The sequence below is a fragment of the Protopterus annectens genome, chromosome 14.part0, assembly GCF_019279795.1.
Source record: "Protopterus annectens isolate FY-2018-M chromosome 14.part0, PAN1.0, whole genome shotgun sequence".
In the NCBI taxonomy this organism is placed as follows: Eukaryota; Metazoa; Chordata; order Ceratodontiformes; family Protopteridae; genus Protopterus; species Protopterus annectens.
The window spans coordinates 998,468,316-998,483,099 of record NC_056748.1 but is presented as its reverse complement, the minus strand read 5'-3'; positions in this window follow the sequence as shown (position 1 = coordinate 998,483,099).

Here is a 14,784-nt window from a genome sequence, read left to right as displayed (position 1 = left end):
TTTTACCAAAGGGAATGACAATGCACTTTTTGGCATTGAGCTTGAGGCCATGCCTCTGACACCAGGCATCTGTCTCAGTGAGGCCCTTCTGTAGGATGTCTACATCATTTGGGGACTCGACTATGGCTCCTAGTTTGCAGTCATCTGCGAACTTCATTAGCAAGACACCTTCTGTGTTAGCCTGTACTTCAGAGAAGTAGATACCAAACAGGAGAGGTCCCAGAACTGAACCCTGTGGTACTCCACTTGTCACTGCTTTGAGGTCAGATTTGGAGTCTGCAACTTTTACAGTGTGGGTTCTGTCAGTGAGCCAGTTGGCAACCCATCTTGTGACATAGGGATTTATACCTAGTTTAGTGAGTTTAGCTATAATTCCAGAATGGGGGATGGTGTCGAAAGCCTTGGTGAGGTCAAGATAGGCTGTGTGAACCACCTTACCCTCGTCTATGGCTTTGGTGACTGCCTCAAAGAAGTCGATCAGGTTCAGAAGGCATGATCTGCCTTTTACAAACCTGAACTGGGTGGGGTCCAGAGTTTGGAGGTTACCAATGTCTTTGTTTATGAGTTCCATGACGATACATTCCATGGCCTTGCAGACCAGGCTTGTCAGGCTAATAGGGCGATAGATCCCAGGATCAGTGGTGGCTCGCCCTTTGTGGAGTGGGATAACTGTTGCTGTGCACCATTCAGTGAGCACAAAGCCTGACGTGAGACTATGATTGAACATGGTGCTTAGGTGGGGAGCCAGGTCGTTCTGAAGTTCGTGTAAAATGCAGCCTGGGATGTTGTCCAGTCCCATGGATGCTGTGTTTTTGGTTTTAGAGCTATCATCTTTTACCTACACAGATGTGATTACAGGGACTCTGCATTCTTCCTGTATAATATGGGCCCTTTAGGGGGTGAGAGGGGGGTAAAGTTAGCACTGAACCTATCTGCCAGGATGTTGGCAATATCAGTTGGTTCTGTAATTTTCGTGATGTTGTGCTGTAACTCAGAGCAGATCTGGGTGTTGCCATTGAGATTCTTGACATAGCTATAGAATGCTTTGTAGTTGCCCTTAGAATCAGTGGTGATTTTGTTTTCGTAGCTAGCTTTGGAGGATCTTATAAGGGATCTCAGCTTCTTACTGAGGCTGACCAGGGAGCTCCTCCACTCATGGGATTTTACTCTCTTTTGCAACAGTTTCTTCCTTCTGTTGTAGAGTTTGTTTATGGCAGGGGACCACTAGATTGGCTTCCTTTTTTTTGGAGGATAGCGTCTTGGTTCTGTTTGGGATAGCATGATCCATGCACTCATGTAAGTGCTTATAGTGCATTTGTATAGGAGTCAGCAGTCATAACTGTATTGTCCATCATGGGTGTCATGAAGTTTGCCAGTTCTGTCTTAAGAAGCATGAAGTTGGCTTTGGAGAAAGTTTTTACCATGGTTTCCTTAATGGTGGGTGGGGGCGGGATGCAGATATCTAGGGTGATTAGCTTATGGTCGGATCTAACCAACGAGGAGTTGACTTCAGGTGTGGAACACTGGTCACTCATGCTGGTAATGACTAGGTCTAGGATATTGATATTGTTGCCCCATGGTGGGGGTGTGGATAAGTTGATCCAGGGCACTGGAATTTATGAATTCCAGAAAGCATTGAGCAAAGGAGTTGGTACATGAGTAGTTTTCCCAGTTAATGGTGGGGTAGTTGAAATCGCCCATTATTAGGGAGTTTGGCTGAACCCTAATATTTTCCAGTATATCAAGAAAAGAGGAATGGGAATCCTGGGGCATGGTGGGGGATCTGTATCAAGCTACAATTTGGATTGCAGTTTTGCCCAGAGTTAGTTACCCTTAGATAACCTTGGATGTGTTATGCTGCGCACCTAGCATGGAGGTGTGGATATCCTTAATGAATATAGACACACCTCCGACTTTGGTGTTCTGGTCCAGGTTAGATGGCCGAAAAGTGTGGTATGAGTTATAGCCTGGTAATGCAGGGGTGCTCTTTACAGCCTTGAACCAGGTCTCAGTCACTGCACAGATATCGATGTTCTCCATTTTAAGGAGTGCCTCGAGTGAGTGCATTTTGAGATTCAGACTTCTAGCATTGAGTAGCATATGACAGAGCAACGGATGGCACAGGATGAAATTGAAGAGAACGTGCCACAGGAAGATGCTATAGAACTTTCTATAGAATGCTAACAGGAAATGGAAAACAAAAAATGTGCCCTCAGTTTAGAATAAAATGAGCTAAGAGAAAAGTTATTTGATTTAATACAGCCAGACAGACATATTAAGATCAATGAAGGAAATAGACTGCAGAAGGTCAATAAAATCCAAAAACTCAGAAGTTTGATAATACAAATGAACACAGTAATTAGGACTGTCCACAGAGATCCATGCAATATAACAGAAGTAAACAGGACATATTATTGTGCAGCTAAATTAATAAGTGATAAAGTACTACCACATGAACACAGGGTAGTTTGGGAAAGGAAGGGGAGAAATCGAATACCATCATGGAATTATTGAATTGAGAAAACTATAAAGCAATTAAGAAAAGAAATGTCACTGTTAGAAGAGTATAGAAGAGGGAACAGATCAACAAAAATACTTAGAAAGACAGACGTTATAAAAGCAATGCGCAGTATTAGAACAGATCAGGTCTATCATATACTATAGCAAATTGCATACTATAAATCTCAGCACTGGTAGAAACAAATTAGAAGATACGCAGATAAGTATAAAGGAAAAGTACAAAATAAGCAATTTATTAATGACCCAAAAAAGTTTTATAGAGAATTTGGAAACAAGGTAAAAGGAACTGAAAGACCACCAAAAAAGAAGAAATAGATATATTTTGGAGAAATATTTATGAAGATCCTGTGGAACATAAAAAAAGATGCTAAATGGATAGAAGAAGTAAAATAAAGAATAAGAAGTTTAAAGGTGCAGGATTTGAAATGGGATGAGCTAACAGCTGGAGAGATTGAAACAAAGTTAAGAAAAGCCTCTAAATGGAAAACCCCAGACCCAGACGCAGTGCCTAACTTCTGGTTAAAAGTGTTATCATCTTTGCACAAAGATTTACCAAGGAGTATGAACTATTTATATGCGCACCCTGAACACACACCAACCAGGCTAACAACAGGAAAAACAACGCTCCCACTTAAGAGTGAATCTGCAAGCTACCCTAAAAATTATAGGCCAATAACATGCCTTCCGACGACATATAAACTATACACTAGAATTGACTGTGACAAGAGTTTATAGTCATTTAGAAGAAAACTCAATTATGGCAATAGAACAAAAGAGCAATAAAAGAAAGTCATATTGAACAAAGGATCATTTGTTGTTAAATAAAGTCACAGTGGAGAACTGTAAAAAGGGGAAGAATCTAAGTATGGCATGGATTGACTACAAAAAAAGCATTTGATAGTATCTCACATTCATGAATAAAAGAGTGCTTAAAAATGTATAAGATACACCCTATACTGATTGACTACATTACAGTGACCATGAAACAGTGGCAGACCACTTTGCAATTAAGCCATGAGAAAGGACAAATTATTATCCCAGTAATAAAAATTCAAAGGGGGATATTCTGCAGTGACACTTTGTCACCGCTGCTATTCTGTCTTGCCCTTAACCCATTAAGCTGTCTACATAACACATTAGGCCATGGCTATAATTTGGCTCCTAGAAAACAACAAAGTGTAAAGACTTCTCATCTTCTGTTTGTTGAAGATTTACAACTGTGTAGCTCATCAGATGAGGAACTGAAAGCACAACTGCAAGTTGTCAAAACCTTTTCAGACGATATAAGAATGTCATTTGTTCTTGATAAATTTGCAAAAGCAACCTTTAAAGCAGGAAAACTGCAGCACCAAGAAAACAGTTTGGGACGAGATTGTGATATAAAAGAACTTGAGCAAGAGGGAGTGTATAAATATTTAGGAATTGATAAAAGATCAACAATAATACATGAACAAATACGAATAAAACTTAGTAAGGAATACTTTAGAAGACTTAAATTAATCATGAAAACAGAGTTGACATCTAAGAACAAAATTCAAGCTATAAACCAATTTGCTCTTCCTGTCCTAACTTACAGTTTTGGAGTGACTGACTGGCCCAAAATCGTGTTGGATAGATTAGACAGGAAACAAGAAGGATGCTTCATGCTTACCAAATGATTTATAAAAATCAGTGCATACCAAGATTATATATTCCCCATTCCAAAGGAAGGATGGGCCTCTTTGAATTTGATTACATGTATACATTTGCAATCGTGGGACTGCACACATATCTGCTGACCTCACAAGATTCAAATATAAAGTTTTGAAATATGAGGAGAATAAACCTAAGATGACTTCTCAGCTTAATCTAGCAGAAGCACATCAGCATCAAGCAGGAATGGAAATCAAACCAGAAGTAGATAAAAAATCAGGCAGCAACTGAATGTGCCAAAAAACAAAATAAAGAGAATAAGGTGAGGGACCAGATGGCAAGGCAAGAAATGTGGAAAATGCATAAATATAGTTACAAGTATAGAAAACTTCTGGAAGAACCTCACATTCAACCATCATGTAGCAGCAGTGCTCAGAAAAGCCTTTTACTTGGTTCATCTCATAAGTAAAGGGAATGCATCCAGAAAAAAGGAGGTTATTACCTCTCTATACTCCTCCCTCATTAGACCAATAATTGAGCATAATGCCCCATTTGGGATGTACCTCTCCAAACATCTGCACCAACTGGAAAGGCCACTGAAATAACTCACAAAGAGAGCCTGTAGCCTCTAACACCTGTCCTATGCAGACAGGCTCAAATCACTATCACTCTACTCAGTATCGTACATATTGCTCAGGGTGATCTATGTCTCGCCTAAAAGGCAATCTCGGACCTTGCCATACTAGAGATGCTGTATATATGTAAGTCTAACTCCTCATGCACTACCCACTCAAAAGGCCTGAATCTAATATGCAAGATCAACAAAACCTGCTGGAGAGACAAGTTTGTCTCCCAGAGGCTTCCCTGTCTCTGGAATAGACTTACCATACACGTCAAACAGAGCACCTCGCTGACCCTCTTCAAGTGGATGGCAAACCACAAATTTGTTCCAGGGGTTCCACCTGTGTCCCTCATTGACAGGGGTGACAGGTGCTAACTGAGGTTTCTTTTTTGGGGATAAACTCTTGGCTAGGCTTGTAAGGGCTCCGGGGCCATTAGCCTAGTAACCTCCTATGATCCTATGTTGATCAGGATTGAACACAGGAATGGTTAAGGAGAGGCAAATTCAAACCAAGAGATGAAAGGTTAATATTGGTGGTCCAAGATAGTGGGCTATGTACATGTTGATTTACAAAGTCCATTGAACATGTGAGAGAAACAGACAAATGTAGGTTTTGTAAAACAAAACTGGAAACAGTTGCACACCTCATTGCTGGTTGTGACAAACTAATGGCAGAAGGACTGTATACTGAAAGGCATAATAATGTGGCAAGACTGTTGCACTGGGGATTGTGCAAATATTAATGGACTGAAGTGGCTGAAAAACACTGGAAACATAAGCCACAAAGCATCATAGAAAATGATGAAGTTTACATTGCATGGTATCACCCATTACCAACAGTTCAAAAGATAGATGCTAGAAAACTGGATATAGTGGTTCATAAAAAGAAGACAAAACTAGCATTGCCAATTGAAATTGCTGCACCCAGTGACTACAGTGTCTTGCGTACAGAGAGACAAAAGAGTCATAAAATATCAGGATCTGCAGGCAGACATGAGAGCAATGTGGAAGAAAGATACCCAGACAGTTGCAATAGCAGTAGGAGCAACATGTCTTATAAAAAAGAATCTACAATCATATATAGATATCTTACCAATACATGTAACCCCACAGGAATTGCAGGAGGAGTCATTACTGGGCACATTGCAGGTGCTGAGAAGAGCACTTTTCGCTTGCATCAAAGATTGAAACAATACAATTTCATGAACTTTAATCATACTTTGACTTAGGAATGGGGCCCATTTCCATCATGATATTAGAAACCCGAAAGACTTGGAGAAATTAAAAAAAGGTATGCATCAGCTACTAATAGGAGGGCGGCCACGGTGGTACAGTGGTTAGCATTGCTGCCTCACAGCAAGAGGTTCTCCGGTTCGATCCTCGGCTGGGGTGCCTTCTGTGCGGAGTCTGCATGTCCTCCCTGTGGTCGCGTGGGTTTCCTCCGGGTGCTCCGGTTTCCTCCCACATCCCAAAGACATGCTGCAGGTGGATTGGACACTCTAAATTGGCCCTAGGTGTGTGTGTGAGTGTGCCTTCTGTGGAAGGTTGGGCGCCGGGCTGGCAACTCGACACTGTAAAACTCCACTGCCATTCAATGTGCGGACAAGGTGATCCGCTGTGGTGACCCCTAACCGGGAAAAGCCGAAAGAAGAAGAAGAAGATCAGCTACTAATAGGGGATGACATCTGACACCGCAGTATCTTCCCATCATCATCCCCAATACTAGCAGTGTATCACAGTCTGATAAAGTGCATTTAAGTCCTGATAATCTTCTGCTTTATGTCTCATTTTAATTGTCACACTCCTGTATACATGCTGTTAAGTGGAGGCAAATCAATATCCATGCTCTGAAACAGGGAGCACTCAAGGGTGCACAAGTAAAGGGATGATTGTAGCTGCAATGCTTTGTTGCCCCTGCTTAGCTTATGGTCTGAACATGCACTGTGGAAACTAATTATCATTCCTTGATGTCATTTTCAGCTGTACACGTGTGGCCAATCAACAAAGGGGGCTGATGGAGCTGCAGCTCTAGGCCCACATGTCTGAAACAGGCCCTGCTGATTCTATTTCTAATTCCAGTTTTATATGAAATGTTATGTTATTTCCACGCCAAATAAACTGGCCCATTATAATTTTCATCTTCAGGACCATGAGGTCTGTTAGATCTGGTATCATTTAATGTACAAAAATATAGTGTTCTCTTTGCATGAGTCTAGAAATGCAGCCATATTAAAGCAGGCTTCACAGTTTGCATACAGTTTCAATAAATTCACTTTCAATCAGTGAAAATAACCTTCAGTTAAGAATACTGATAAGAATAGAGTGTGCTGTACATTTGAGTACAAACACAGCTTGTTTGTATGCTACAAGGCTTGGGAAACCAAGGCTAAAGAGTCGTGTAGAACTTTACAGGGTTTTGCTATTATTAGGAAATACTTCAGAGACAGTTAATTATGTTAGTTCATGTTTGGACTGATATGCAGATAGTCATGGCAGTGCAATCTTCAGAAGGCAGTACAGACACTCGGCTATGAGTTCAGAAGTCAGGCCAAATATCCAGCATTTCAGAATATTATTTATATTAGTCAGTAAGAAAGAAATAATGCAGAGGACTATTTCAGTTCATCAAAGAAATATGAATATAAATGTGGAGGACTGTTTCAGTTTATCAGCACTGTTACTGGAAACTATATTCGGATATTGTTGATATCTACCTTCACTGTACATAACAAAGCATTTTAACTGAACTACAGTGTGTGCAGAATTTATTCTAAAAAGTACAAGAAGATTTGGTCCATAAAGGAGAGACTGGTACCTGTTCAGCACAGTTCTAGGTAATTAATAGATAAAGACATTCATTCCAGTTTCTTCCAGTTGCTTACAGCTCATTCCAGTGTTCTACAGTCATATCAATTCTTTCAAGATACATAATCTAGCACTGGCTATACAATGCTATATCACTGGAATGATTAGCTTTATCTGATTTTAGCTGAGTTTATATTGCATGTACCTGTCCTGGGCTCAGCGTAAAACTACATCCTAATATGAAACAGCTAGTGGTATCACTGGTTTGTACAATCAGAGATAATTTAGAGTTAAATCATATGTTGATAAGGATTTTGTTATAGTACTCAATAGAAGTGTGTTGTTACTTACTGGTTTGTATCTTGGTGTTGTTTAGAGTTTGTCTCAGATCTGTGCATGTGCACGATAATTGGCTGCTGCCTGCTATTATATGTGGCCCGCTTTGCTCATCTCCCACCCTCCCCAACTCTTGTCAACTCAAGTATTTGTACATTTTTTAGGTAGGAGACCCCTCCCACAACCCTTACTTCCTACCTAAAGGATTAAAAAAAATTATATATACCTTTCTGAATATATAATTAAGTACAATTACAGGCAAAACACCTCTCCTCTACTTCTTACACAACCAAACAGGACAATATTCAAATTCACGGCCTACACAATGTTGCTTTCAGTTATGGTATCAAGAATCTTCCTTGCATTTCCAGCAAAGTACCAAATGCCATGACAGCACAACTCCAGATACAATTTGTTCAATCTCACCCACAAAAATGTGCATTCTCAAACACCAACAAATTCTTTAAACATGTAAAAAAGACTCAATATAATCATTGTATTTCACTATAAATTTCTAAATGTAAACAGTTTGTTGTACAAAAAAAAAGCAAATTTTATTAAAAGCTGACATTTTCTTTCTTTCAATAATATTCGTCTGCAGCTATATAACTTACACTTTGCGAGGATGTCCATCCAACAAGTAATATTTCACACATATTTCATAATGCACCTATAAAAGTACTAAAACATACCACTTTCATGCAAAAAATGGTAACAACACTGATGAATTACATATATGGGTCAAATTTTACAAACAGATATTTTAATAACTGAGACAAGGTTCAAAACATTTAAAGATGGTGACAATAATAATAATTAAGCATGCATTTATTTAAATTTTTAATCAAATACATATTAGTTGTTAATTTTATTGTATTTAAATTTATTGTAAATGAATTTTGTATATTATATATGTTTCATTTGATTTTAAATTAAGAAAAAGTGTATATCTAAGGGGTTTTTAGAGACTTGACAACTTTGTATATGTTATTTATTTTTTCTAATGCTGCTTTTAGGGATTTAGAACCTAGTAATGATTAACTGATGTTTGTTTAACTAATTTATCAACTAATGTTGATGTGAATCACATGATTTTAGCTGATTATAAAAAGGTATGGAGTGTATTTGTTTCTTGTCTGATGAAGTCCAGTCATTGCACTGGACGAAAAGCGCTTCACATTAATAAAGCCCTCCGTTTATGTTCTTCAAAGCCTGAGTTGTATTTCAACAGTTTATTTTCATTTTTCTTTTTCTAGATTATGAAAGGGGAAAAACATCTGGTCACCCAGGGCTCACAGCTTTAGGGAGGCCCATGGCCAGCCAACAAAACAATTTAATTCACACTACAGGTGCAATCTGTGCAATAAATATTAAAACTCCCTCACCTCTCTACCTCCATGACCTGATGTCAGGAAATAAAGTAGCAGCAGATTTCAACCCCCCCCCCCCAGACAATAGCAGTTTGGTAATAGGTTCTACCCCAGCCCCACCCCTCAGTACATCCAATTGCAATAGTAGGTTGCACCCCAATTCATCCCCAGTAGAAACTCTTTTTCACAGCCCAATGTACAGCCAGACAGACGCACAGGATATCTGCAGCCAATAGCAAGGAAAAGAGCATGTGAATGAGTGTGCTGATTTTACATGGGAGAGGACAGCAAAGATGCTTCTGTTTTTGAATAGGTGTGAAAATCTGTTGTTACTACTGGATGGGCAAATTGGGGAATAGAAGAAAGGCTGATGAACAATGCAGTTCATGTGCAAGTAAGTGAGGGTGTGTGTGTGTGTGTGTGCATGTGTGCTTAGCCAGCTTGTTATTGCCTGCCATAGCCAAATAACTGCCAGAAACTACAATATCAGGATCACTGTCTGGTTAACTGACTCACTCAGAGTCACACAGGAGGCAAAAGGTGTAAGAAAGAATCAAACCTTCCATCACTGAATGCAGGAAGCAGCTCATTAAGAGCTTAGGGACTAAATCCTCTGCTTTAACTACAAGACATTCACATTCTTCTTCATTTTCTGATAAATCACCGAACATTAAAAGTCATTGAGGTTTACAGTCAGTCATTAATGCTGGTCATTAGAGTTTAATTGCTTTTGTGGTTCACAAAATGCATGTTGATGCAAAACCTACTGTTCTGTTAACATTAAGTGACTTAGAATAGTATAACTCTTATCTGTCTCCGGTTTTGCAGAACATATCTGATTTTGCCTCATATTTATGACGTGTCCCTCATTAACTTTTTTTTCTGGTAAACTGCAAAGGATTACTGTCAGTCAGTAATGAAATTCATTGCAGTTTCATAGTTGTTACTCTTCAGTAAATGCATGCCCATGTAAAATTTATTGCTCTATCTGGCAGTTGGTGCAAGGAGTTAAAGTTGTGAACTGTAGTTCTTGTGTTACAGGGTTTGATTCCCTCAGCTCTTATTTTCTGCATTTAACCAGACAGTCTTTGGGGGCAACTGAGACTTTAGGCTATGGTCCTCAATGACCCCTGGACTGTGAGCTTAGTAACAACCTATGAATGTTTTAACTGATTCGGTATGGTCTGGACTTAAGTGCCAAGTTGATGCACTATTTCTTCTAGTCAAATGTGCAGGGTTTGAACCCTTAAACCTCCATTTGCTTACTGTGTTACTTTGAGAAAGCTGTAAGTGATAGTCAGATATGTGTGTGTGTGTCTCCATAACTACTTGATTCCTGCATCCTACTGTTCCACTCATTACTTATGAATTAGCTTAGTGGGTTAATGTTGCTGTTTCCTTTGACTGTGGTGCAGGGTTTGAATCCTTCCCCTCACGATTTACTTTATTCTGGCAGTTGCTGTAGAGTGTTAAGGCTGTGAGCTGTAGTTCCTATAGTGCAGGGTTTGATTTCCTCAGCCCTCATTTGCCTACTGTGTGACCTTGAGTAAGTCACGTAACCAGACAGTGCTTTTGGGCACAGTGGTTCCCTGGACTAGAAGTATGAACCAGAGTAGTTATGGTATAAAGGAAGGAAACTGATTGTAATAAATGGGAACATCATCATATGGGCCTTTTTTCCACGTTTTGTTGAATGTTGACAGTGTATTTATCATTTAGCGAAGACTAAATTGGACAAAATGAAGTCTATGAGTTTAATGTTAATATTTTAACCATGATTATATTTTTAATTTATTTATTTACTTTTGCTGGCTTGCAGATATTAAGGCTATGAGATGTTAAACAGCTGATTTTGGTAGTACAGGGTTAAATTCCCTCAGCTTTCATTTGTCTTTTGTAAGACCCTGACCAAGTAGCTTCACCAGTTAGTACTCCTGGGCTGCTCATGAAAAGGGAGACTTGTGTCTAGTGGGCTGTTCCATGCTGTTAGCAAATGCTTACACATGTCATTTGAATCCCTGCTTCCGTTACATAGCCAGTAATTAGTACTTCACTGCGCAACATCGGAGTATGAATTCCAGCACATCTCTTGTAATTTAATGGGTTGCCAGATACATTGTCACTACATGTGAATTTCATGGTAAGAGAAGTATCCCATTTTTTATGCTAAGTCTGTTTTCAATGTAAGGTTGTTTTGATTTTATTTAAAAAATGGCTGTCAGTGTTTTCGCTGTAAAATCTGAAATAAAAGTTTTAAATGGAATACAAATCTCTGTGATAATTGTAATAAAATAGTATGCACAATGAAAGGACTGAACAGTGTTTTATGGTAATTGCATAGAGACTGTCAAGTAATGGAACAATGGTATGGCTATCAAGGGTTTGATTCCTTACCATGTATAAGACCCCATTTTTTGGAGATCTGGCTCTGTTGACTCTGGAAGTGTATTCTGCAACAAATACGGCATTATTAGCCATTCAAGTAGGTCATACCTGTACTGAGTGATGTCAGGTGGGATAGCAACACTTGGTGACTGACTAAGCATACATAGAAAAGTCAGAAATGAGATGTAGGTATAATGCAAGCATGTAGGCCCCCCTTAAAAAAAATAGAGTATGCAGTAATATTTCTGATATTTGTGTGACTTGTGGGTTGTTGAACAAAAGCAGCAGCATTTGTATTGTCTTTATTAATTCATTAATATGGATGGATTGTGTGATATAGTCTGAATATGCTGCATTTTAGTAATACATTTTTGCTATACCTTCTTTACAGCTTCCAGCAACTGCAAAGGGGTTAACATTTGTCAGGTCTTACAGTCTGTATTATTTGGAGTGCTGCTCAGAGCCATCCATTATGTTGTTATTGTTGCATACTACTATGGGTCTACATCGAATCCACATGATACCGAATTACAGTTCATCGAGATGAATGCATCGAAACTGCAGAAGAGCAAAACTCCATATCATCAAACCACACTTCCTCAAACTAAAGGGAGTTCCTATTCCTCTGTAGCAACAGTAGTGAAGGAAATGGAGATACTGCAAATGTACAGTTCCCTGGGCGGCTCTGTGGGCGATGTGGGTGTGACATGGGTGTGTGCCCTTTTCTACAATGCAGTGTGATCTCGTAGTTGGTATACTTAAGTTGCAGGGGGGTGGGAGGTGCAGGGGGCACAGTCCCCTGCTAAAATGTAGGAATGGGTAGTGCAGGCACCTGGTGTTTGGGGGGGGGGGGTATGTTGTAGGCAGAGCTTGTGCAGTTTTTTTAATTAGTCTGGGGGTTTGTTCAGAGAATTGTGGTTCGATGATATGGAGTTAAACTCTTCTGCAGTTTCAATACATTCATCTCAATGAACTGTGATTCGGCGTTCTGTGGATTTGACGTTATAAGGTAGACCCATTACTATGATACAATCTTCTCTACAACATCAGACTGCAAAGGATTTCAATACTTAGAAACTGTTACTCTGAAAGCTGGGAAGACTTAAGCTCCAACTTGTTGATGAGCTGCTTAATGTGGCAAGTGTGCAGGGTTTGAATTTTTTCACCTTCATTTACCTACTCTATAACATTGAGCAAATCACTTAACCAGACAACAGTTTGGAGCCACTGGGAATTTGAGCTAACCTCCTTTAACAGTCTCCAGGACTATGAATCTGCTATCACTGTTTGCCAGCCATTAGCTGATCTAATTTATGAAATGTTATGACAATATCACCAGCACACTATTTTCTTAATGAAATGTAGGCAATTTATTCTTCAAGGGCTGCAGAGACTGCATTTGTAGATGAAACACCAGAAATGAAAAGTTGTTTCCCAGCAGCAAGCTGTGATCAGTAATACTTCTCTTCAATGTATAATTATTCATATGACTTTTACTTCTGCAGAGATTGTGTGTATTGACTGACACTGGTCCATTATAATGACAGCAATTTCAGTAGCATTTTATGGTTTAAATGTTCTGAAATTATTAGTTTTGTCATCATTTGTTCATACATTTAGTTTCACTGTTTACTGAAAAAATGATCAAAACTACAAATTTTCTAATAAATGTTGTTGTATTAAAGAATATAATTTAATAGAATCAGGAAGGTGAATCAAAGAACACATGCATTTATGCATGGTACCTAAACATATGTGCAGAGGCCCATGGTTTGAAAACAGTCTGAGGCTCGAGGTACACAATCTGCCACTGACCAGATGCAATTTCAATGAATGAAGGTTTCAATGCTGTTTAAATTAAAGTAAGTTTCAAGGACGGAGAAGCTTACTGTTATTTACTGTTATGCAAGCTAAGTTTAATTTCAATGTGAGACTGCTTTGTTTAGTTTAACAAATGGCCATCAGGGTTTGTGCTATAAAATTGGAATAAAAAATTTAAATTAAATCCAAATATCTGTACTATTTGTAAAAGTAAAGAAGGAAATAGTATACAGAGTGACAGGTTTGAACAGTGTTTATGGTAACTGGGAAGGGATAGGACACTGGAATGGTTGCAAGGGTGGGGTGAAGCCCTGATCCATTACACTGTCTAGGGCCCCATTTGACCATAATCCGGCCCTGGATTTGATCACTGGCAGCATGCAAAAAATAAATAAACCATGCAGTAAAGTGGTTGGCATCTTTCCTATTTATTTGTAATTTCCATCAAAGTAAAGTATGATAATGCATTAACTGGTCAGGTGCATTAATGGTGCAATATTGAAGGATTACTGCTATTGATTCAAAGAAGATAAGAAGAAAATAAGTGTGAACAATGCAAAGTACTACTTCAATTTTTACAGTTTTCATGCAGATTTTTAAGAGGAAGGAAACAGTATACACTATTTGAAACAGTGCACAGGTAACCACCTGTATGATAAGGACGTGTTTTGCCTCAGGCTTCAGCAAGACTGGGTTCTTTTCCTTCTATCTATCTATCTATCTATCTATCTATCTACTATGAACCATTTTCAATCATGATCCGGGGGTGTGTGTTTAAAAGATTAATGCAGACAGTCGATCAGTGTGTTAGGCTATTGGCCCTAGGGCAATGTACCCTGGCTTTTATTTTCCTGTGCCCCTGTCGAAATTTTTTTTTTTTGAAAAAAAACTGAAGTACACAGATGCCGACTATTCAGATAAGAGGAGAACATGCAAACTCCTCACAGACAATGTCTGGAAGTCAGGACAGAACACCACACATGAACTGTGAAGTAGATATCTTAGTATCTTACGCCACCGGAATTACCAGCAGTTATTGATTCTGTAGCAGCAACCTCCACGCCACTGCCTAATCAAGAAGCTAATCGTAACATGGGGGCACAAAGAAGTTTGGGAGCGATACGCAAGTATGCTGCTACTGATAATCTGCATTTTTTACCGCTTCCCATAAAAAAGACCACTTTTTCACGAGATCGGTCAGACAGCTGGGAAAGAAAGAAACGCAAATACTCGGGGGAAACTACCATGCACCAAAGGAGAAGACAGAGACCATAAGGCAGCTTTTTTTCAATT